The sequence below is a fragment of the Aphis gossypii genome, chromosome X (genome assembly GCF_020184175.1).
Source record: "Aphis gossypii isolate Hap1 chromosome X, ASM2018417v2, whole genome shotgun sequence".
Taxonomy (NCBI): domain Eukaryota; kingdom Metazoa; phylum Arthropoda; class Insecta; order Hemiptera; family Aphididae; genus Aphis; species Aphis gossypii.
Window position 1 is genome coordinate 58,386,718 of NC_065533.1, and position 23,424 is coordinate 58,410,141.

The 23,424-nt window shown below is 43.3% G+C and overlaps 2 pseudogenes; both read right to left on the minus strand.

Annotated features, from left to right (window-relative positions):
* Positions 1 to 3,315: 3,315 nt before the first annotated feature.
* On the minus strand, positions 3,316 to 6,020 carry LOC126552549 (uncharacterized; annotated as a pseudogene).
* A 7,234-nt stretch (positions 6,021 to 13,254) lies between these two features.
* Positions 13,255 to 13,412, minus strand: LOC126552953 (5.8S ribosomal RNA; annotated as a pseudogene).
* Positions 13,413 to 23,424: the final 10,012 nt, after the last annotated feature.

Below are 23,424 nucleotides of genomic sequence, written 5' to 3' on the forward strand. Positions count from 1 at the left end.
CCAGTCTCTACCGATCATACCCTCTCATCCTGCTGAATTCTTTTGTTTCTTTCTGTATAATGTGCTGCACTTGGTGCTTGTGCTTCATGTCTGTATCCATGATAATACCTAGATACTTAATTTTCTCGGATACTTTTATCCTATTCTCTCCAAAAGCAAAACTAAAACCTGGAGTTAACCCTCCTTTAAGGGTTAGGCCTGTTGTCTTTGTCAATGAGAATTTCAATCCGTACCTATCTGCCCAGGTGATCAGATCGGGAAGGTGTTCTTCTGTCCTTTCAACCAGCTCTTTTCGAGTGTTTCCTGCAACTAATACTGCTTTATCATCCGCGTATGCCACGCGATGTGTGTATTCGCTGGTGGTATTCTTTAGTATCTGGTTTACTGCTATATTCCAGAGTGTTGGACCAAATCCTGATCCTTGTGGACATCCTTTTGTTAGTATTGTGCTTACTGTAATTTGATTTGAAGTGATTGTAGCCCGTCTGTTAATGAGGTAGCTCTTTGTGATGTTAATCGTGGCCTTTGATGCGCCAAGTGCTGTCATGTCCTCAATGAGTGGTGGCCATGCGACATTGTCGAATGCACCTGTACGGGCCGGGAGCATATAATAATAATACGCGCGCCCGGTAACCAGGCGCTTCGCGCGCTGCACTCACACACCGACCGATTTGTGTAAATTGTGTGTATATAGGTATAGCACTCAACAGAAAGTGGCCAGGTTCGCCGAGCAAGACCTGTGAGTGCTAGTATGCGGTGGTGTGTATACGTGTGTATATATGTGTGTGTGTACTTAAACTAACGAATAACAGTAAATATTAAAGGCTGTGTAGCCCTTATGGCTAAACAGAATAAAATATAGATATAATAGAATCCAATGAAAAAGAGTTATGGCCCTTCTGGCTCAATAACACAATAATTATAATATAAAACAAAACGCTATTAGAGCAGTAACTTGGTATAGTTAATATAGAAAAGAAAGGCCTTTCTGGCCAGACAATAATAATAAATAAATAACAATAAAAAATAACTCACGGGTTGTCGATGCACTGCTGGCCAGCCGCTACCTATGCCTATAATTCACTAAATAAAATTCACACAAAAAAAATATATATAATAACAACAAACGTAGCGATTCGCGCACACGTATAAATAAACAAGTTAATAACAATATAATAATAATATAATAATATGACGCGGCGATTAGCGCCCACGCAATGTAATGTAAAATATAAGTACTATATAAAAAACAAGGATGAGTAAGTGGCGATTAGCGCCAGCGACAATCACAAAAACTTATAAAAAAAGGAATACGTTCTTGTTCGGTATATCAATATTGCGGCGGACTATCTCACACGGCGGACGGAGAAAGACAAAAATTGCGGCGGCCGTGTTAAGCTACGCGAACCGGCGAACCGGCGGCAGCAGATAACGCGCCGATACCTGATTAGCATATTATATAATAATTCACAATACAATTAATAAAAATAAAACAATATAAATAAACAGTTAACAGTGCGTGAGTGTGTGTGTGTGTGTCGATCGGCGGCAGCGGCGCAAACAGCACCACTGATGTCTAAAAAGATTCCTAATACATATTTTTCACTCCTGCTGGCTACCCATTCCTTAACTTCAAAGATAGCTGTTAGCGTTGATTTTCCTTTTCTGAATCCATGTTGGTTCTCTGCTAGATTTTCTTTTATTTCATCATTCAGCCTTGTGCATATTAGATGCTCCAGTGCTTTACCGAGGACCGGTAGTAGGCTAACTGGTCTAAACGATTTCGGATCTTCTCTTCTCTTATCTTTGCCCTTAAGAATTGTTACTACGTCGGCTGATCTCCACAGTCTTGGGAAATACCCTTGTTCAATGAGATCTTCAAAGAGATTTGTAACGTATTCACATATAAAGGGCCACGCTTTCCTTAGTATTAAGGCGTCTATGCCGTCTTCTCCTGGTGCCTTCGTCGTAGACATCCTCCATATAGCTTCTCTGACCTCGTTCATGTTCGTCTTCTGATGCCTGAGTATTTGTCTTCTTGGTTCTTCTATTGTACTGTTTTCCGACTGGTTACTAGGTATGTGCGTGTCCAAGAGGTATTGTAGTGTCTCTCTTAGTGTCTTCGTGTATTCTCCGTTTGGTTTCTTGAGGACCGATGGTGCATCATGCTCCGCCGAGCCCTTTTTATCCATCTGAAACATCTTCCCCATTTATCGTCTCTGATTTCCCCAGCGAATCTCCTCCAAGAGGTGCTTTTAACTTTTCTCAGTAGTTTAACAAAGCTGTTTCTTTCTGCATTGTAGTTGTTCCTGTGTGATTGTCGTTCTTCTGAATAATAATTCATTTTCCTGTATGCCGCTCTCATCTTCTTTCTTTGTACATCCAGTTCCCTAGTCCACCATGGAGGATGTTGCTTTAATCTTATCTTTCTCCTGGGTATGGCTTTGTTAGATGCCTTTGTAATTGCCTGCATTAAAAGTTCTGTCCTATCTTCAAGATCTGCATGTCTCAGGTCATCGTCTACAGCACTAAGCTGCCAAACCAGTTTGGCGTTGAAACTTTCCCAGTCTGCTTTCTCCGTGGCATACCTTAATTTGCATTTAAAATTCTTTAAGGAGTCACCTCTTCCTATGTTATATCTAATTAATCTATGATCACTATTTATTTCGCCTTCAATAATCTCCCACCTATCTATTTCCATTGATAAATCTCTTGTCGTAAGAGTTATGTCAATGTTATTTTCGCCTCTGGGGCCTGAAAAAGTGAAGAGGGGATGTCTCTTATTGGCTAGTATTAGTTGTTCCTCCGCTATCATGTCTTCAACGATTAGACCACGTCTATCTGTTTTCCTGCTGTACCAGTTTGTTGAGAAGGCATTTATATCCGCTCCAATTAGATTGCGGTCACCACATTCTCTCTTGATTCTCCTGAGTACTTCTGTAAGTTCAGCTGTGGGTTCCCTGTATTTGAAATAGGCTGAGATTAGGTTAATCTCTTTATCATCTTCTGCACTTATAGTTGCTACTGCAAAGTTAGCGCATGTTAGATCGTTCCTGGACAACACAGTCAGTGCTGGGTTGAACACAACTATTGCAGCTCCATGCAATATGTTTTGCGCCCCTCTTTGTTGCACCTCAGGTGATAAAATAATCCTGATAGGCGATGTTTCAAGCCCTACGAGTCTCCCACGTCTAACGTAGGGTTCCTGCATAAGGGCAACGTCTATCTTTTCCTTTTGGGCATATCTAAGGAGGTCCTCGTTTGCTGTCGCAGTTCTAGCCGTATTTATCTGCACTATTCTTATTGTGTAAGCGCTCATTGTTGCTGACCATAATCTGTATTACGGACGTTAGTTCTGATCTTCAAAACCTTCATAGAGCATGCCTTGTGGTGAGACGTATATGCCTCTCCACAATTGGCACATTTAGGTGGTTTATCCTTGTTCTTACACTCCTCTACTTTATGTCCCTTTTCGGCGCAGTATGAACACACCATCTCGGTAGCCTTGCACTTGGCCGCAATGTGGCCATACTTCTGACATCTGTAGCATATTGAAACGTCCAAAAATTCTTTTATCCTGCATGCCGAGTATCCGATGTAAACGCTTCTGTCTATAACTTTTTTATATACTTCCGGTCTGACCTCACAGACCCAATGCACAATTTCCTTATCTTTTGGGCCCCTTTTGAACTTAGGATGTATTTTGTCCTTGTCTGACAGGTCAATTCCAAGTTCTGGGTTCTGCTCAATGATAGTTCTTGCCAGTTCGTCTGGCCTTACGTCCTTCTCAACATCATAAATTATTATCTTTGGGAGGAATGCACCTGTTCGTTGTATTCCGAATCCTTCCTTAGCCAGTGATTCCATTATCACCCTAGTCGTGTCATCTGCTGGTGTGATCATGGGATCTCCTCCGCTAAGTACTACTGAGTCTTTTATCTTCGGGGATTTGTTCTTAGAGACGACTTGTGTCCACAGTAGCTTCTTCGTCTCTTCTGTTGTTTTGTCTCCCGTGTTAACTATGAATTTGACTGGGACAGTCTGTTCAATTCATTTGTTGAGTATTTCTTTTTCTCTTTCCTTCTTGCCCCTGCTGCTGGTTTTCCTCACCATAGACCTGGATGTTTCTGCGCCCGAATTTGGGGCATCTGTCTCCGTAGTATGGTCCTGGGATTTCGCTGCTGATGTTGAACCTTCTTTATCTGTGACTGCTGAATTTTTCTTTTTCTTCTTCTTCGATTTTCTCTTATTTTTGGTTGTCTCCATTTCCTTATCCGTGGTCAGAATTTCTTCTGCTATGTTTCTCCTAGCAGTCGATGGTGGAAGGGGTGATACGAATCTCACCTTCTTTCTGCTGTCCTCTAGTTCGTCGTACAGTCTTTTTAATTCTGTGTATCTGCCTATGTACTGAATATTCTCTAAGCAAAGTTCAGTAACTAGGTCATTCATTAATTCTACTCCTTTGTCTAATTCCGAGTTATTAGATGCGTTCAGCTTCTTCTTGGTCGAAGTTTTGAACTTTTCGAAGTACATAGTCATTTCCCTCGCTTTTCTTTGGTAAAAGCAAGCTTTTTCCATCTCATCCTTTGGGGTTCCAGTTGATTGTTCTTTCCATATCTTGCTCTGGTTGATTGGAGTACTATCATTTGATGAAGTTTCAAGAATCCTTTTGTTGGTTGCGTTCTGGGGATCCGTTTCCATCTGGTTACTTTCACTATCCCCTGAGTTGCTTTTGGCACCTCCTCTAATCCTGATAACTGATTTGCTCTCCAACACCCCGTACTGTCCTATAGTTGTTTCTGGGTCTTGTCTTGCTGTAGATCTGTTTTTGGGGCATCTCCTTCCTACCGGCGCGCCGATGTTAAAAGGTCTAGTTAGACGCATCGCATTTTCGGTATCATCTAGATCAGAGTCCATGCCTCCCTGTTCTTCCAAGGAATCAAAATCTCCATCATACTCTGTGCATGATGGGATTATGTTGATTTCATCTGACTCTACGTATGAGTCTTCCTCATGATATCCTTCGAATAGGGTTCCCATCGCCAATGACGATGCTAACGTTGAGCTCCTTTTCCTTTTCAGAAAAGTAGGCTCGTCTACGGACAACTCTTGATTCTGGGTGTATTCAATCCAACTGTTAAGTTTAGCCTTTTCAATTTCTTCGTCAGTGTCTGGTGATGGGCACTTTGGATAAATGCCCACTTTTTTGCTTACCACGTAACCCTCACCAAAATCTTGGTCCGATCTTTCTTGTCCTTCCTTGTGTGGAGGGAGCTCTGTAGAGGTTCTGCTTACCGATCTGCTTCCAGGTGGAGAGTTTGAGTTAACTCTTACCGGGACGTATACAGTTCTGATTACTTCTCTTGATTTGTTCTTTCCCCATCCTTCAAAATTGCCATGGTTAATTCCGTAACCCTTTGCATCCATTGTCGCAAAAAGTCCCTTCTCGTTCTTCTTGCTTTCCTGCCTTTGTTCCCATTCTCTAATAGCGTCGTTCTTGGAGCTTCCCCTAAAGGAAGTTCTGAACTTTTCAAAACTCGAGAATCCAAACAATCCCTTTTGTTCTTTTTCCTGCTTCTTATCATTTGTTCTTAATTTGCTGTTAGCCTCCTCTATTTTCCTCAAGTTCGCCTCCCTGTCACTCTGGCGTTGCCTTTCAATGACTTCCCTGTTGTATAACCTGCTTGGCTTTAAGATTCCTGCATTGCTATTCGCTGTTGAAACCGAATCTAGGGAACTCATAGATCCCAGAGAGCTATATCCCCTATTTTTGAACCCTTCTAAGGGGGGGTCCGTCCCCTTCCCCTGTGTTAACCAACGGTTCATAATAAGGCCAGCCTGGTATCGTTAATGACTTATGCGGTATAAGCCCTTGCCCTAGTTTTGGCCCTATTTGCCCTACGGTCTCCGTTCAAGTTTGTACCTTCTTGTGGCACTTCGCTGAGTATCTTGGCCTTTGAACCAGGACTCTAAGTCCAGTGGTTCCAAAGTTGCGAAAATCTGTCTAGTTGCAGATTCTAGATACGGCGTCGCCGTCTTCTTTGATGTTTGCCGATTTTGTTGTAAAGCTCTAAAAGCTGTAATTTTTTACTTACAGCTACAAATCAAGTTCGTACTGCCTTGAAATTGACTCCTGAATTGTTCGACCTTTGAGTCGAGGTTCTAGGTCCCGTATCTCAAAAGTTAGGATTTTGCATATACAACTGCTGTAGCGGTATATCTTGAGTTTGCTTTGAAGTTTGCCGCCAAACTTATAACTTTTACAAAAGCTCTTAAAATCATCTCACAGCTTTCGTTCAAGTTTGTGCTTTATTTAAATTAACTCCAGTTTCCAAATCCGTTTGAACCTAAGCTCTAAGTCCAGTGGTTTGGAAGTTAAGTTAAGCCCCCTGCTGAGGAGACGGCACGTGGCAGGAATGTGCTGACTCAGCAATTGACCCGCCCTTGATATGCCGCCTGGGCTGCTAAAAGGTCTTAAAAGGTCTATTAATACTCCGAATCTCGTGTATGGCTCCTGTATAATGGCCACATCCACATTATTTATGATACAGTATGTGTAAAATTCGGAAGACACCGCCAGCGATCTAGCCATGTTTAATTGCGCTACTTTTAGCTTTATATTAATCATTATTTGAGGGAGTTGGTTGTGTTCCGTAGTCCGTTATGCGTTGGACAACTATAATTCCCTGGGCCCACGTCTTACACTCCTTGCCCATTGTGGTGTGTCTACCACCGCAGTGTGCGCACGTTGGTGCATCTCCCTTATTGTTGCATTTTTCTTTATCGTGTCCTGTTGTGGCGCAGTGATGGCATTTTATGTCATTTGTACAGTTCTTGGTTGTATGATCGACTGCGAGGCATCTCCTGCAGTGTGGTGCGGTCACAAATGGTCTCGGGAAGGTGGAAATTAATCCGATAAATGTGCGTTTATTAAGCATAGCTCTGTCACTTCCTGACCTTTGGCGAGACTTCCACCACCCAGTCCACCACCTGTCGGTTTCAGGGACCGCATTTAAACAATGGTTTAACGTCATCCTTTGACTCTGGTTTCAAATTCGGGTTCTGATCCATTATTGCGTCAGCTATGAATTCTGCCGAGTAATCCGCCGGTATGTTTTTTATTTTGACTTTGGGTTTCCTATTACCTTCCTCTATTACATTGAATCCGTCTTTACCACTCATGTTCTTGATAGCTCTCATAGTGTCCGTGTCAGTAGATACTAGTAAAATATCTCCGTTCTGAAGCTTCTTAGCGCTATCAACTCTAGGTTTTTCCAGCACCAGTTTTATCGATTTCCAAAGTGATGTCATATCATTTGTACCCCTGACTCTGAGACTCGGCTTGACTGGCGCCTTCTTTGCCTTATCGAGTCTATCTTTATCTGCCTTAGCTTTAGTGCTTGTATTTTTCGGTTTAGGCTTTCCGATAGGTGGGTACTCTCCTGGACCTCTATTTACTTTTTCAGCTGGGGGGATCTGCCTTTCTGGACCAGTATATTTAGTGCTCTCGGTGACCTGAGCATATGTGCGATTTACATTATCCGTGGTAAGGCCAGTGGTTGATAGTTCTCCTAATTGCACGTGGAGTTATCTTATGCTTTGCCTGATGGAGCTCCTTCGTTGTATGCTTGTTGATACCAATGATTTCCACGGCTTCTAGGGCTATCTTTTTGGTGTTCACCAGAATATCCGTTAGAAAATCCTCCATACCGGAAGCCCATTTCTTGCCGATCTTAGTGGCTGCAGTCATGTCAGCCAGGTATGTTCTTATGTTGCTCAGCGTAGAGTCAACATTGTTTAGAGCGGTCTCTATGACTTGAGTGGGTATATTATTTTCTTTTTCCGGACTGCCGGTTTTGAATCGCTTTGGATTTCCGTTCATCTCATCAGCCTGAGTCTCAGTGTCTGTATCCATGTCAATTATACTCTCGTCATTTAAGTCGCCATTACACCTTCGTAGCCGGAGGGGAACGTTGTCGTATTGAGCAGTCAAGTTTTTAGTCGGAAAGGGTACGAGCGTGGCCGGTGTTTGGCCGTTGTCTGATTCGTTGGCTATTCTAGCCGGTGTCGTTGTTGTGGGGCCACCACTTCGCTCGCCCTTGCACGGTAGAGATGGGGACGGCGGGGCTACGGGCACCGACCCAACTACCTCTGTGAGATCCGACTTCACTGAGGCGGTAACAATTATGCGGTTTACCAGACCTGACATATTGTGTTTTGGAAGGTTTACTCCTTGCATTTTATACCTGCTTCCAGGTTCCGGGTGTTGAGCCCTGATCCCTCCGGCTCGCGGCGGGCTCGACCGCGAGTTGCGTCCTGTTTATAGCCTGGTCGGGGTATAGCCAAATCTGTTCCTGGCTCTTACGACCTCTTACGGCCTAGGGCCTTCATCGACCCCGAGTAGATAGGGACATTGGTCTCCAGGTTTTTGGCTCGCGCCTACCTCCTTCCGTCCGCGCCTTAGCGCTGGGCGCTACTAACAGGCGAGAAGTGGCTCTAGGCTACCAGTATTTTATCCCCGATAGTCTAGGGTCTTCTGAGGAACACCAGCACCGGGCCCGAAAGCCCGTACCTATCTAGAGGCCCGGGACGACTCAGCGAAGTGCCGCCTGGGTTCCGTGCCTCTCACCAGGTGCGGTGGGTTTGTAACTATCTAGCGCTTGTCCCACAACCACCACGTTCCAGCCGAGGTAGGCTCCTCAACCTTGAGGGGCGATGTATCCCGGATACGGCGGGCCGTACCGGTACACAAAGGGGCTCCCCTCTCCCGTGGCACTGACTGGATTTATGGTTGATGTCGGTAGATCAACCCGGGGCTGTTGCCCCTCCCACTATTCTAGCTCCCCAGCCGGCTAGTGGTAGGCCTTGAGGCGGAGATTGAGCCGACGCCTAAATGCCAACCCAGGGTCCCCGCCAACCCTTTCCGTCGCCTATGACGGGCCTACCTAATCCATTAGCCTAACCTATCCGAGAGTCTCTTGGCCTCGATGGCCTCCCTAGCAAAGCGGCGCAGAGCACAGTAGTTCGACCTAGTGTCCAGAAACACCTCAGTCGGACACGGCCAAGCGTCCTCGCCTATGAGCCTGATGACTCGACTCCTCTCAGCAGAGAGAGCCGGGCACCTGTAGAGCACGTGGTCCACCGTCTCGTCTTCAGTGCCACACCTACATCCGCCAGTTCCCCGCAGAGCGAAGGACGTCAACTTGGCGTTGAAATCCCCATGCCCAGTGATGAACTGGCACACATAGTGGTCCATCTCGAGAGTGAGTTCCAGTCTCCTCCTGATGTTGGGTATCATCGAGTGGGTCCAACGACCCTTCTCGCTGACGTCCCACCTGTCCTGCCAGATGTCCAGAAGCCTATCCCACTGAGCCCTCATCTCCTCCTCCGAGATTTGGCCAGCTTTCCTTTTGGTCCTAACCACATGCCAACGAATTTCCAAGTCTAGAGGCATCTGCCCAGCAACGACCTGCAACGCATCCGTTGAAGTCGTTCTGTATGCCCCTGTAAGAGAGAGAAGGGCTCTCCTCTGCTTACTGCCTAGGAGTTTTATCGCCCTGGACGTAAGAACTCCCCCAGACCAGATCTCCGCAGCGTACGTGATACGGGGCAGGAAGACTGTCCTGTATATTACGGCGGAGGTGGACTGCCGAAGGCCCCAGTCCGCGGACGAAGCAGCCCTGAGCCTACTATACAGAGAATCGGACTTTCCGGCCACTTGACTAACGTGCTCCCAGAAATTTCGCCTACTGTCCAGCTCGACACCCAGATACCTAACTGAACAAACGGCCACGATGTCCTCTGTCCCGAATGGAATGGTGAACCCTGGCCGTAGTCCTCCTTTCAGAGGGATCGCTTGAGACTTACTAGCCGAGAAGGTCAGACCTCTCTGGCTCGCCCAGTCGCTCAAGGCGCCGAGCGTTGCTCTCGCTTTCCCTTAAATTTCCTCAAGATCGGAGCCCGCGATAAGAACCGCCAGGTCATCCGCATACGCGATTAGCTTGACCCTATCGTCTTCGTTGGTGACCAACGCCCTATCCATAGATAAGTTCCACAGACTTGGCCCTAACTGTGAGCCTTGAGGGCAGCCTCTGGTGAGATCCGCGAAAGCTGTCGCTCCCTCCACCGAGAGCACCGCCCTTCTGCCCGTCAAATAACTCTGTATGATAGACCTTGTGGCATCGGATGCCCCTAAGTCCATCATGTTCCTAATAAGAACGTTCCATCTCAGGTTGTGGAAGGCTCCCGAGATGTCCAGGAAAATACCTACGACCATGTCCTCACTGTTGTCCACCCAATCCAGACACTATTTGATCGCGCTGATTGTGGACTTGCCTGCCCTAAAACCATGTTGCTCCGCTGAAAGAGCGCCCCCCGTTTCCGCCTCCAGTCTGTCCACCACCAGTCGCTCCAGCACTTTTGACGGTACCGAAAGCAGACTAACCGGTCTATATGACTTCGGAAGACTCGAGTCCCTGTCCTCGCCCTTCTTGATGACAACTATCTCTGCTGTTTTCCAACAGTCCGGAAAAACCGACTTCCTGAGGCACTCTGTCAAGACGTTGGTTAGCGGCGTACCTATAACGCCCCGGGCCTTCCTGAGCACTCCAGCGGTGATCCCGTCCAGTCCCGGAGCTTTGTTAGGTGCCATCCTCCAGACAGCACTCTTAACCTCCGCCTCCGTGACCTCCGGTCTCACTCTTCCTGCACACCCTCTGTCAAAGACAGGAGCAGCTTCATCCCTGGGGATAAGGCTCTCCAGCAGACACTCAGCCGTCTCCAAGGCCGTCACCGTGAAAGTTCCGTCTCCTCGGAGCACAGAATTGGGAATCCTACTCTTCATAGAACCATTCCTAGCCCAACGGTAGACCGGGCCCCAGATGTCCGAGTTTATGGAGGTAGCGAACTTTCTCCAAGACTCCGTCTTGGCCCTCCTAATCTTTTTCAGATGCTCGTTTCTGAGCGTTCTGAATTGACCCCTATCCGAGACTTTATAGTCCTTTGTGCGCCGGAAGTTATTGAGGCGCCTCTTGGACTCTTCGAGCCCAGCGTCCCACCATGGCGGTTTTGTTCACTTGCGAGAACGGGGCATGGAGGCCTCCATCGCCTGCCCAAGAGCACGCGTCAGGGACTCCGCTATGCGTCCGCAATCGCCCACCATGGTCTCCGGGTCACCGAAGACCTTCTGGGCCAGAACCAGCCTAAACCTATCCCAGTCTGCTTTCCTAACATTAAAACGACTTTTCCCTACCGTAGGTCCCTCCGGTCCTGATCCGACGTGGATCTTGAATCTGATGGTCCTGTGGTCGCTGTCGGTGACATCGAGCACTTCCCACTCAGATATCGAGTTCGTCAAGGAGCCCCCTCTCGTCAGAGTCACATCTATGTTCGATGACCCCATACCCGGTCTCTCGTACGTGTCGATGTGACCGGGCTGGTTGTGCACCGTCAAAAGCTTCTCCGCGATGAGGGACTCTACATGGGTCCCCCGGGCTGAACCCGAGTTGTTCCCCGGCCGACTGAACCATTGCGGTGAGTGCGCGTTCACATCGGCCCCTATCAGAACGTCTTGGTCGATCCTGTCTAAAACGTCACCTAACCTATCGGTAAAGACTCGTGTCGGGATGCTGTACTTGAAGTACGCTGACACGAAGACAACCGCCTGACCAGATCTCTTCCTGAGACTGGCCACAGCAGAGTACCTATCGCAGAGCCCCTGCAGGGCAACCACCTCGATGTCCTGATTTAGAACAACTATGGCCGCCCCTGCACTACCATCCCTACAGCTGAAAACCGTCTTCACGGCGCCGTAGTCGAATCCTAACAGTCTTTCACCCGAGGTCAGTACCTCCTGAAGCAGAAGTACCTCCACCCCGTTAGCCCTGCTATAGTCCAGTATGAAGGTCGCCTTTACCATCGCCACACAATTCGAGTGTCCCGACTGGAACTTCAAACCGCAGTTGGCGCACTTGACTGGCCCGCCCTGGCAGTCTCTAGCCCTATGGCCCTGGACCGCACAACGTCCACAAGTGTCCGCCTTCGCCAGACACATGGCTGCCCTGTGCCCGAAACGTTGGCACTTGAAGCACCTTACAATGTCCACGTACTCTTTGACCCTGCACCTGGACCCCCCCCCCCCCTGCGACGGGGCCGCGTCGACGGTTCTTGCCGTCGGGCGAGCCGACCAGGAGCACCGGGGTTCGGCGCGAACAGTCACGCCGAGACGCGACCGCCGCGACGAACCGCCACCCGGGCCCTTCGGCCGGCGCCCAACGAGTCGCGACGTCCGCTGGCCGAGCGAAAGATCCGGCCGGCCGTTTTACGGACCGACCGTGAATTCGCCCGGCGGGGACTCGCGGGCTCTGTCCGTTTACACCCGAACGGTTTCACGTTCTTATGAACTCTCTCTTCAAAGTTCTTTTCAACTTTCCCTCACGGTACTTGTCCACTATCGGTCTCGTGGCCGTATTTAGCCTTAGATGGAGTTTACCACCCGCTTCGGGCTGCACTCTCAAGCAACCCGACTCGAAGGCGCGGTCCGATCCCGGAACGCTGTGACGGCCTCTACTGGCCTGGCACCATCTGCGGGCCATGGCCCCGTTCAAGGGAGACTTGGACCGTCACGTGCGCCCCGGCAACGAGGCCGGCCCGTACGCCACAACTCCCATACGTGCCGCGACACAAAAGTGCGCGGCGGGATTCGGCGATGGGCTTTTCCCTGTTCGCTCGCCGCTACTGGGGGAATCACGGTTGTTTTCTTTTCCTCCGCTTATTAATATGCTTAAATCCGGCGGGTAGTCCCGCCTGATCTGAGGTCGGAACGTATGTATACATCATAATGTGCGTGTGCGGTCGGCGAACCGACTCGCACGGCGGCGGTCTGCGGTCCGCGCTCCGTCCCGGACACGGTCCGCGTCCGCTTCTCGGAAGCCGGAGAGGCGCCGCGTCCCGCCGGGCGCGAGCGCGTGTCGAGAACACGCGCGACACCGCGGTCGAGACGAACGCTCTCAGCCGACCCGGCCGCGCTCTCGCGCGGCGGGCGGACGGGGACGTGCCGTTTTACGGCGCGAGAACCCGTGACTGTTTGCCGTCACAACTTGGACGGACGACCGGGCGCCCTGGAGCGCCGGTCGAGCCGCCAATCTCGCGCCGCCGGTGCGGGCGCGCGCGCGCGCTGGTCGCCTTGGTTGTCGCCGCCTAGACGGGACGACGGGCGTGCCGGCGGCGCATCGGTCTGGCCGAGTATCCGGTATACGACCCTCAGACAGGGGTGGCCCGGGACCCGCGGGTCACCGAGGCCGCAATGTGCGTTCGACTGGTCGATGTTCGTATAATCTGCGGATTAAACGACGACGCGCAGATAGCTGCGGTCTTCATCGATCCACGAGCCAAGTGATCCGCCGTTCGGGGTCGGGTGTTTTTTGTTTTTGTAGATGAAACTGTTCGTCGTGCGCGTGGTAGAGCGCGAGCGACTGGTCTTTCGACGGTAACCATCTTTCGGTCGACGCTCGGTCGGGGGTCGCGGCGCGCGGGCGGTCGTCGACGTGAGTCGGGCGAGCGCTCGCGGCCACGGGGTCGGATGAGGCGCGCGCGAGACCGGCGCGTGTACGCCGGCGCCGCGGGCCCGTCTCTAATGATCCTTCCGCAGGTTCACCTACGGAAACCTTGTTACGACTTTTACTTCCTCTAAACGGCCGAGTTCGGTCATCTTCCCGGTCGCGCGACGACCCAGCCCCCGGGGGGGCCGAATAACGCGCGTCCAGTCCGAAGACCTCACTGCGGTCGTTCAATCGGTAGTAGCGACGGGCGGTGTGTACAAAGGGCAGGGACGTAATCAACGCGAGCTGATGACTCGCGCTTACTGGAAATTCCTCGTTCACGTGGAAAAATTGCAAGCCACGATCCCTAAGCACGAAGGAGGTTCAGCGGGTTACCCGGAAGCCTGTCGGCCCAGGAATGTTAACACACGCTGATTCCTTCAGTGTAGCGCGCGTGCGGCCCAGAACATCTAAGGGCATCACAGACCTGTTATCGCTCAGTCTCGTGCGGCTATTTTCGTCCGCCGCCTGTCCCTCTAAGAAGAGTTTAAGCTCCTGGGAGCCGGCGGTAGCCCTAGTAACGTATCGTGATCCGCCGACACACGCCCGCCGCACGCCGGAACGCGGATGGCGCGGCCGCGCCCGACGACCGCCGTGGACGACGGGCGAACGCGTTCGGGGATACCGGTCCGAGCCAATAGAGACGCGAACGCGGACGGCCGAAACCGCCCGCGCCGCGCCCACCGCCGACCCGGGTTTACCCGCCTAGTTAACAGGACAGAGTCTCGTTCGTTATCGGAATTAACCAGACAGATCGCTCCACCAACTAAGAACGGCCATGCACCACCACCCACCGAATCAAGAAAGAGCTCTCAATCTGTCAACCTTTCCGGTGTCCGGGCCTGGTGAGGTTTCCCGTGTTGAGTCAAATTAAGCCGCAGGCTCCACTCCTGGTGGTGCCCTTCCGTCAATTCCTTTAAGTTTCAACTTTGCAATCATACTTCCCCCGGAACCGAAAAGCTTCGGTTTAACGGAAGCTGCCCGCCGGGTCGTTAATGAAACGCCGGCGGATCGCTAGCTGGCATCGTTTACAGTTAGAACTAGGGCGGTATCTGATCGCCTTCGAACCTCTAACTTTCGTTCTTGATCATACGAGAACGTACTTGGCAAATGCTTTCGCGTCAGTTCGTCTCGAGACGATCCAAGAATTTCACCTCTAACGTCTCGGTACGAATGCCCCCGCCCGTCTCTGTTGATCATTACCTCCGGTCCCGAAAACCGGCCCGGCAGGACGCGCGGGCGACTGACGCCCGCGGCCCGGCGGCCCGCGCACGGAAACGCCCCGGAGGGCGGTTTCGCGCGCCCGCGAAGGGCGGAGATGCGCGGGACCGAGGTCTTGTTCCATTATTCCATGCGACCAGTATTCAGGGCCTTTTGACGAGACGGCCGCGAAGCCGCCCCGCCAGATTTGAGCCTGCTTTGAGCACTCTAATTTGTTCAAAGTAAACGTGTCGGCCCGCCGACGGCACTCGGTGAAGAGCACCGCGCAGCAAGATTGGAGTAGGCGGCCGCCGTCGTCGGACCCCGACGGCCGCGCGGCGCGCCGGAAGCACGAGACACGTGTCCGCCTGCCGACAATACGTCCGGCCGACGTGCCGGTAACTAACACCCCGAGACGGCCGACGAGCGCGACGACGGCCGCGCCGACGGGACGCGTGGTCCCGCGACGCGACCGGCCGCGACACGCCGGACCGCCAGGGTGGTCCGGCACCGCCCAGACACAGATCCGACTACGAGCTTTTTAACCGCAACAACTTTAATATACGCTATTGGAGCTGGAATTACCGCGGCTGCTGGCACCAGACTTGCCCTCCAATTGATCCTCGTTTAAAGGTTTTAAAGTGTTCTCATTCCGATTACGGGGCCTCGGATGAGTCCCGTATCGTTATTTTTCGTCACTACCTCCCCGTTCCGGGAGTGGGTAATTTGCGCGCCTGCTGCCTTCCTTGGATGTGGTAGCCGTTTCTCAGGCTCCCTCTCTAATCGAACCCTGATTCCCCGTTACCCGTTACCACCACGGTAGGCATGGAACCTACCGTCGACAGTTGATAAGACAGACATTTGAAAGATGCGTCGCCGGTACGGAGAACGTGCGATCAGCTCGAAGTTATTCAGAGTCACCAGGTCTTTGCGCGGGCCGCGATCGGGACGCGCACGAAGCGCGCCGCGACGGGCCGGTTTTGATCTAATAAAAGCGTTCCTCCCGCACGCGACGCCCGGAGGCGCCGCGACGGTCGGAACTCTGTCGGCATGTATTAGCTCTAGAATTACCACAGTTATCCAAGTAACTTGGGTACGATCTAAGGAACCACAACTGATTTAATGAGCCTTTCGCGGTTTCACCTTAATGCGGCTTGCACTGAGACATGCATGGCTTAATCTTTGAGACAAGCATATGACTACTGGCAGGATCAACCAGGGATCTCGGTTTTACAACAGGCGCGTGCGCGGTCCTGCCCGACCGCCCGCCGGCGTGGTGCCGACTGCGGTGGGCGTGGTGCCGACTGCGGTGGGCGAGCGCCTCGCGCGGCGTATTAGCAAACCCTCTATAGCCCCAGCGCCGTACGTAAATACACGCATTTCATTGGTTCATTTGAATTACCCGCCAACATATTAATCTGTGCATATTATATCAATTATTATTATCATTATTATCAAAATAGACATATTATATATTATATTATTAACCTAAATATTAATCATATATTAATCGTTTTAATTATAACTACCATAATAATTATTATATTATGCATTATATTTTACATAATTTACACCTTATTATATTGTGGCTTTGTTTGACCTAATTATTTAATTAAAATAAAAATAGGTAGTAATTTATAATATATATAATATAATAATATAATATATAGTGTATTACCTATATACCTATAAATTTTGCTAAATTGTATTTATTGATTTTAATCATCATAAGATCAATACCTATAAATTATTATTTATTAATGACCAATATAGTGGCGTTTATAACATTCTTAAAAAATATTTTCAATAGTTAATATTATCAGTATTATTAATGGATTAAATGTAAGTATAACTTTTTGTTATTTTGTTTTATTTTTTTGTGTGTATATAAGTATACAATAGTGTGAGTTGGTTGTACTTTTATCAAGCTATACCTAATATATGTATAATCATATAATATTTAAATTCTTCAATTAAAAATGATAATATATAGGTATCTATATAGTTTGAAATAGGAGTTTAATGTATGTTAACAGGATATTTTATTTATTTATCTTTGCTTGAATTTCAATTTTCATTCATAGTACATTTTATGAAACTGAATAAGAAAATGGTTAACTATTGAAATAGAATTATTCACTCAGTACATATTTTAATGATAAAAACTAATTTCACTTATTTTAAAATTATAAAAGATTCATTATTATAAACATTTTATACAAGGGTTTTTTTTGGATGAGTACCTAATTAAAAATTAAAAGATTTACAAAGATATAAACTAGATATTTAACTTAAATATTTTAATGGCCTCTTCCATGTTTTTTAGCATTTGGTTTACTTTTTAAAATGTTTTGATCTAAATTGTGAGGTCTTCTAATATTTCCTTTAACCACATAGTGTTCAGGTCTCCTTCCTGCTGGAATTCTTTTTGAACCCCGAGTAACATTACCTTTTCTTCTGCTGATAGAAGTAGGTTGGACTCTTATTTTACCTCTTCTATTTATAGTTCTTGCAGATGTGTTAACAGAGTGAATAAAATTTGTAAATTGTTGGTTGGTTTTTATATTTTTTAAATTTTTTGCCAGTTTTTGAAGAATAATGAGAGGCAATGATGGTATCATTTTTTGTAATCTTAACCATTCAGCATCAGTCTCTGCAATTAACTCTGTATTGTTTGATACATTAAAATAAATTATTTTAGCACTATTTGTAGGCTCAACTATTTCATTATTTGAGTTTTGCTCTATATCATTTCCCATATGTGTAATTTCTGTAATTTCATTGTTAGCTGATGTATCTGGAAGAGATTCTTTTAGACTAAGAAAAAACGCTGCTTCTGGACATTTATCACCCAATGCTAATATACCAAGTGCATGGCGTTCAACATGTGTAATAGGTGGTAGGTTAGGTAACTGTACTTTTAAATTTTCATGAATCCAAGCTTGATGCTTACAAAAAGCTCCAGCACATCCAATTTTGCACGAGCAGATACCCATTTCAGTATTTATTATGTATACAACTTTAGGATTTGATTCGCTAGGTATAGAATATGTGCAATTATTTATTTGTTTAACATCATTCTTTACAATATGTCTCATTTTAGAGCATAGTTTGCTATAAAATCTATAGGATTCAGAATGCCTTTCATGTGCATGATCAAGCAAACGTAGAGTAAAATAATTTTCGCCAACATTAATAATGAAATCCACTAAAGCTACTGCATTATATGCTTTAGTCCTACTAAGAAGTATATCTTTTATAACCCTGATAGAAGCCTCCGCGTAGTTGTTGGTTTCATGATTTCTGTAAAGAATATGTAATCTATAAAATTTAATCCACTGTTCTTTTCTGTTATAATTTTTTTCAAAACGCTGCACAAAATTGTTGAATTTGGTAGACATATTACGGATTTCAGTTATCGAGTTTTCTAAATCATGCATGTTGTCTGCGTACATTACCTATAATAAAAATAACAATTTCTCCTAGTTATTTTATTCAAACCCTATGTATATTAGAATATTATCAGTGGTTATCTAATAAGGTATACTCTATATACACCATATACTCTCAAGATTTTTTTTATAATTTATTGTTAAATTGTGTTGAGTATACCCTTAATAAATTATATGGGAACATCACTTGATATTATACTCTAATTTTAATTATATAACATAAAACATAATTATGGATTTTACTTTTTGGAACAGTCTCATTAGTGGACAGCGATCATCTAGCTTAATTCCATTTTTACTATCGTGTAACCACCGCCATTCAGCTTGTGCCATGTGAAAATGGCAGAGAAATTGCTTAGCAGAAGGCCATACAGAATGCAAAGAGTTTTTTTCTGCTCTAGAATCATCACTCATAAAAACCATAGGTGACTACATGGGTAAATAAAAAACAAAAAAATTTAATAAATAATAATTATTAAGTATTACATGTTTTTATTTAATATTACTATAATACAATTCCCCTAAAGGCCCTAAATAGTTTTAAATAAAAATAATGAATACCTATAAAATTACTATAATCATTCATTATAATCTATATTTAATAAATAATAATAATTGAAGAATAGTTGAATTTACACAGCCTTAGTATCTTTTATGTTAATATTATACCTAATACTAAAGAAAACTTAGATTTTACTTTTTAAACTGGGGTATTCATAATATAGTAGTGTCTGAATGTAAAACAACATAACAAAATTACTTACACTGTTGCCTCCAAAACAAAAAGGAAAATAATTTTGTAATAAATTAAATGCATTTGTGTAACTTTCTTCAGATTCTCCATTATGAATAAGTATTGCTAATGGTATAGCTCCAGCTTTAGATGGTGTTAAAATAACTGTTATGTTATTACTAGTGGTGTCAACACTACTAGTGGAGTCAATAAAAATAATTTCTTGAGAGCATTTAAGTTTTTGAGCTCTTTCCATAATAGGTGTTACTAGAGCTGTAAATTTTCATGAAAATTTATTTATTTGAAAATTTTCTTGAAAATTTTCAATAATCCTGAAAATTTTCATGAAAATTTTTCATTTACATTTTTTAGTTACAGACAATTTGTTAATTGTACCACAAAAACTTAAAAACTTACCAACTTACTTAAAAAAATAAAATTACTAACTGTTTAATACATTTTACTTACTTAAAAAATAAAAACTGTTTAGTATATACTATATAGTATATTTTATTAATTAAAAATGTTCTGTTACAATTTTTTTTAAAAAAAAAATAGAATTTCAAATTAATTTAATCTTTATTAATTAGTACATCTGACAGATCTGTACATGTCATATCATGTTTACATCTTACATAATATATAATTATATTATAATACCTTAACGACTTAACCTTATATATTATTTTAATATAAATTTTGAAATTTGCTTAAATCATCTGAAAATGTATATAGTTCTCTTCTTCCTATAGTTGGTGTACCTAAAACACATTTTATTTCATCAACAGTGATTTATGATGTTTCTTCAATGAGTGGAAAAATGAAAGAATTAGTTGATGGCTTCTTTTTCATAAACTTCACACAATACTCTGAACAAGAAACTTTTTGTTCAATCAAACCAATGTATTGCTTAGTTGTTTTTTTTGAGGACATCTCAATCACTATAAAATCTCCTACTTTTAAAGTGGTCATATTTATATGATCATCAGTGACAATCATTTCTTGTTGATTTACAGTTGAGTTTTTTTGTGGTTGGTTTTCACAGTCTTCTTGTATATCATCAATGCTCGAATCTGATTCAAGTATACGTTTTTTTTTGTTCTTGGGTACTGAAACAATAGCTGATGAACTATCTGACTGATTGTAAGAAAACGTATCAACAGACATATTGCTTGATGAATTGCCACTTAATTCTGAATCATTTACATTTATAGTGTCTATATCCAAAATATGTTCTTCTGATGAGGTAGATGTTATAAGTGATGGTACAGTTTGAACAGTTGTAGGCTTATTTTCAAGATTTTTTTGTAAGAGTCTTAAGTTGTGGTTTATATATACTAACTTACCAGCACGGTCATTCGTCAGACAATTTCTTTTTACTGTATGAATATTGCTGTAACTGCTAAATGTTCGTTCACATGCGGCTGATGTTGGGGGGAGCTGTAAAATTTTTGTAGCAATTTTGGAAAGCTGAGATGAAGAACATAGCCCATTCCACCATGTAGTTGCAGATACTTTATTAACTGTATTCCAGACAAATTCTTTACTCCATAGCCCTTCTTTTACTTTATACTGAGCAAATTCAGCCAACACAGTTGCTTCATCAATATTATCAGTATACCTTGCAACATTAGATATACATTCAATTCCTTCCATTTCTTCTTCAGGCATTAAATTTTTCTCCTTTAACATTGGATCTAACAAATGAGCTGCCTTATGTATACTTTTAGTACAAAAATCTGTTCTTTTTTTTAAAAATGACATTATTCTACTTGTCTTGTCATATAATATATGAGACGGTGTTAAAATTTGTTCAAAATTATTTTTAATATCCATGAAAATTGTTGGTACTAAACTTAATTGAGGTGTATCACTTTCAATTTGAGTTATCCAATTAGATATGGGTTTCAATATATCATAAAGTTGTGTAGTTGTATTCCAAAATGTGTCGTCGAGAAGTTGTATCTTGGTTGTATTAGATAACAAATATTCGGCTCGTTCATCAATAGCAACAGATCTTAATGCGCTTCTGTTTTTAATGATACTATTTAAAAATATTACATGAGAGCCCCACCTAGTACATACTGGAAGTTTTAAAGTAATTTTCTTGTCTACTTGTTTTTCTTTAAAAATTGCATCTAATCTGTGTGAAAAAATTATTTCCTTAACAATTTCTTTTCCTTTATTAACTATAATTGCTATTGACTCTATTGATGATATATCTTTAGCTAGTAAATTCAATCCATGTGCTACACACCCATAAGGTTGCAAATGATTATATTTTTCTTGTAGTATCTTCCAAGCTCCTTTCATATTTTTAGCATTATCTGTCACTATCCCCAGTACTTTTTTTGGTCCGACTTCATTAAGTACTACAGATATTTCTTTGGCAATAAATATAGCTGTATGTGATTCAGCTCCTGTAGAAGAAGTTTTATAAAATAAAGGTTGGGGAGTAGTAATAACATAATTAATGATAGATTCTCTACGAATATTGGTCCACCCATCACACATTAGACCAAGACTATAAGAATCAGAAATTTTGGAATCAACTTTATTCTTTATACTACTAAATTCTGATTCAAGATAATTGTTTGAAAGAACATAACGCGATGGAATTTTCCAAGCTGGACGGATTTTATTGAAAAATAATTTCCAGTGTTCATTTTCAACTGCATGAAATGGTGTACCACTTGAGTAAATTGCTCTGGCAAAATGTTGGTCTATCTCAATCTAAAAATATTTAATACCCTCAGGTCTCAATATTATAAATTACCATCTTAACTCTTAACCTTACCTGTTCATTGTCGTTGATTGAATCCACAAATTGCATTATACTCATTGGTACTCTTTTTTGAACAGATGATGTGGTTATATTTACTGAATCAGAGTCCGAGTCTGAATTTCTACGTACATGTGTTAATTGACTTAGACCCGACGTTTGCCCAACAATTGGTGGACATTTTGAACATTTTTTTAATAAATGTTCAAACATCCTAGTAACATTTATAACTGTTTTCCATTTGCAATAGTTACAAATGTACATCTCTTTTCTACTACCTATATCACCAACTTGGTTAGTTTCCCGAGTAAAATGAAACAGCGCACTTTTTAATTTTTTACCCATGTTATTAATAATAAATAATTATGTAACAAATAAATATGAATTAAGTCAAACATGTACACTGCACAACATCTAAGTTTACACACAATTCACGCTTTTATCCATACTGGCTAATTATCTGGTAATCAGTAATCACTTACAATAAACAACAAACATACCCACAAATAGACCTATAAATAGATTCATAAAATAGTCGAAATATTATCATTTATCAGTTATCACTATCGTTATTATCACAGTCTTTATTATTATAGTTATTTATTACGAAAACCGCAAATTTCAGTCATTGAAAATTTTCAGAAAATTTCAATGAAAAAAAAATTTTTCAATTGAAAATTTTCAAGCTCACATCTCTAGGTGTTACAATTAACACTGCCCAAGTAGCTTCTCCTTGAATACAAATCGTAACACCTTCATAAAACCAAAATTATTATTTAAATTAAAATATATTAATTATAAACTATTATATTAATTTTATTTGTACATTAAAATAATACATATTGTAATAAAACAAATTAACTTTAATACCAATGTTTTTATACGCTTCTATTTTTTCTTTTAATTGTGTAAGTGGTTCATGAATAGATCCAAAATTGTTTTTTATCCATTCATCATGAAGATAATATCTGACGTTTTGTTGGATTTATTGAAGCATTAGCTAATAAAGAGCATGAGTTTTCATGAATGATGAGCTTACTTTCATGCAAATGTATAGCCTCACTTGCTGTTAGGCCATCATAAAATATGACAAAAATATTTCTTGAGTCTTTAAGTTATAAAAATATATATGTTAATGTATAAAAATATTTATTTATTTATTTACACATTATTTTTTCAAAGAAATAAACATAGTCAATAATAATAATTATACTGACCTCATTAGGAACTCTAAGTAATTTCAATGCTCCACATGAATTGATGGATGGTTATGATTAAATTTTAAATGAATTATTGCACAAAGTGGTTGTTCTCTTTTTAGATATTCATCATTTCTTTTTGTATTTTTATTATTTTTTTTAAGCAATATATCCAAAGATGCTTGACAAGTGACATTTCTTTTTACTGTCGTTGGTTTTATTCTTTGCTGCATGGTGACATACCCAGTATTTATGAAATATGACCCTATTATGTGAATAATTTACTCAAATTAATAGTATTATAAATTTTAAGTACAATTATAACTCATATTATTGTAGTCTCTTACACTACACAAAAAAAATATCAATGATTAACATTTTAAATCCTTAATAGTTATTAAAGTATTAAAAAGATAATATATTAAATTTATTTACTATTAATAATACTGAATATAATTAA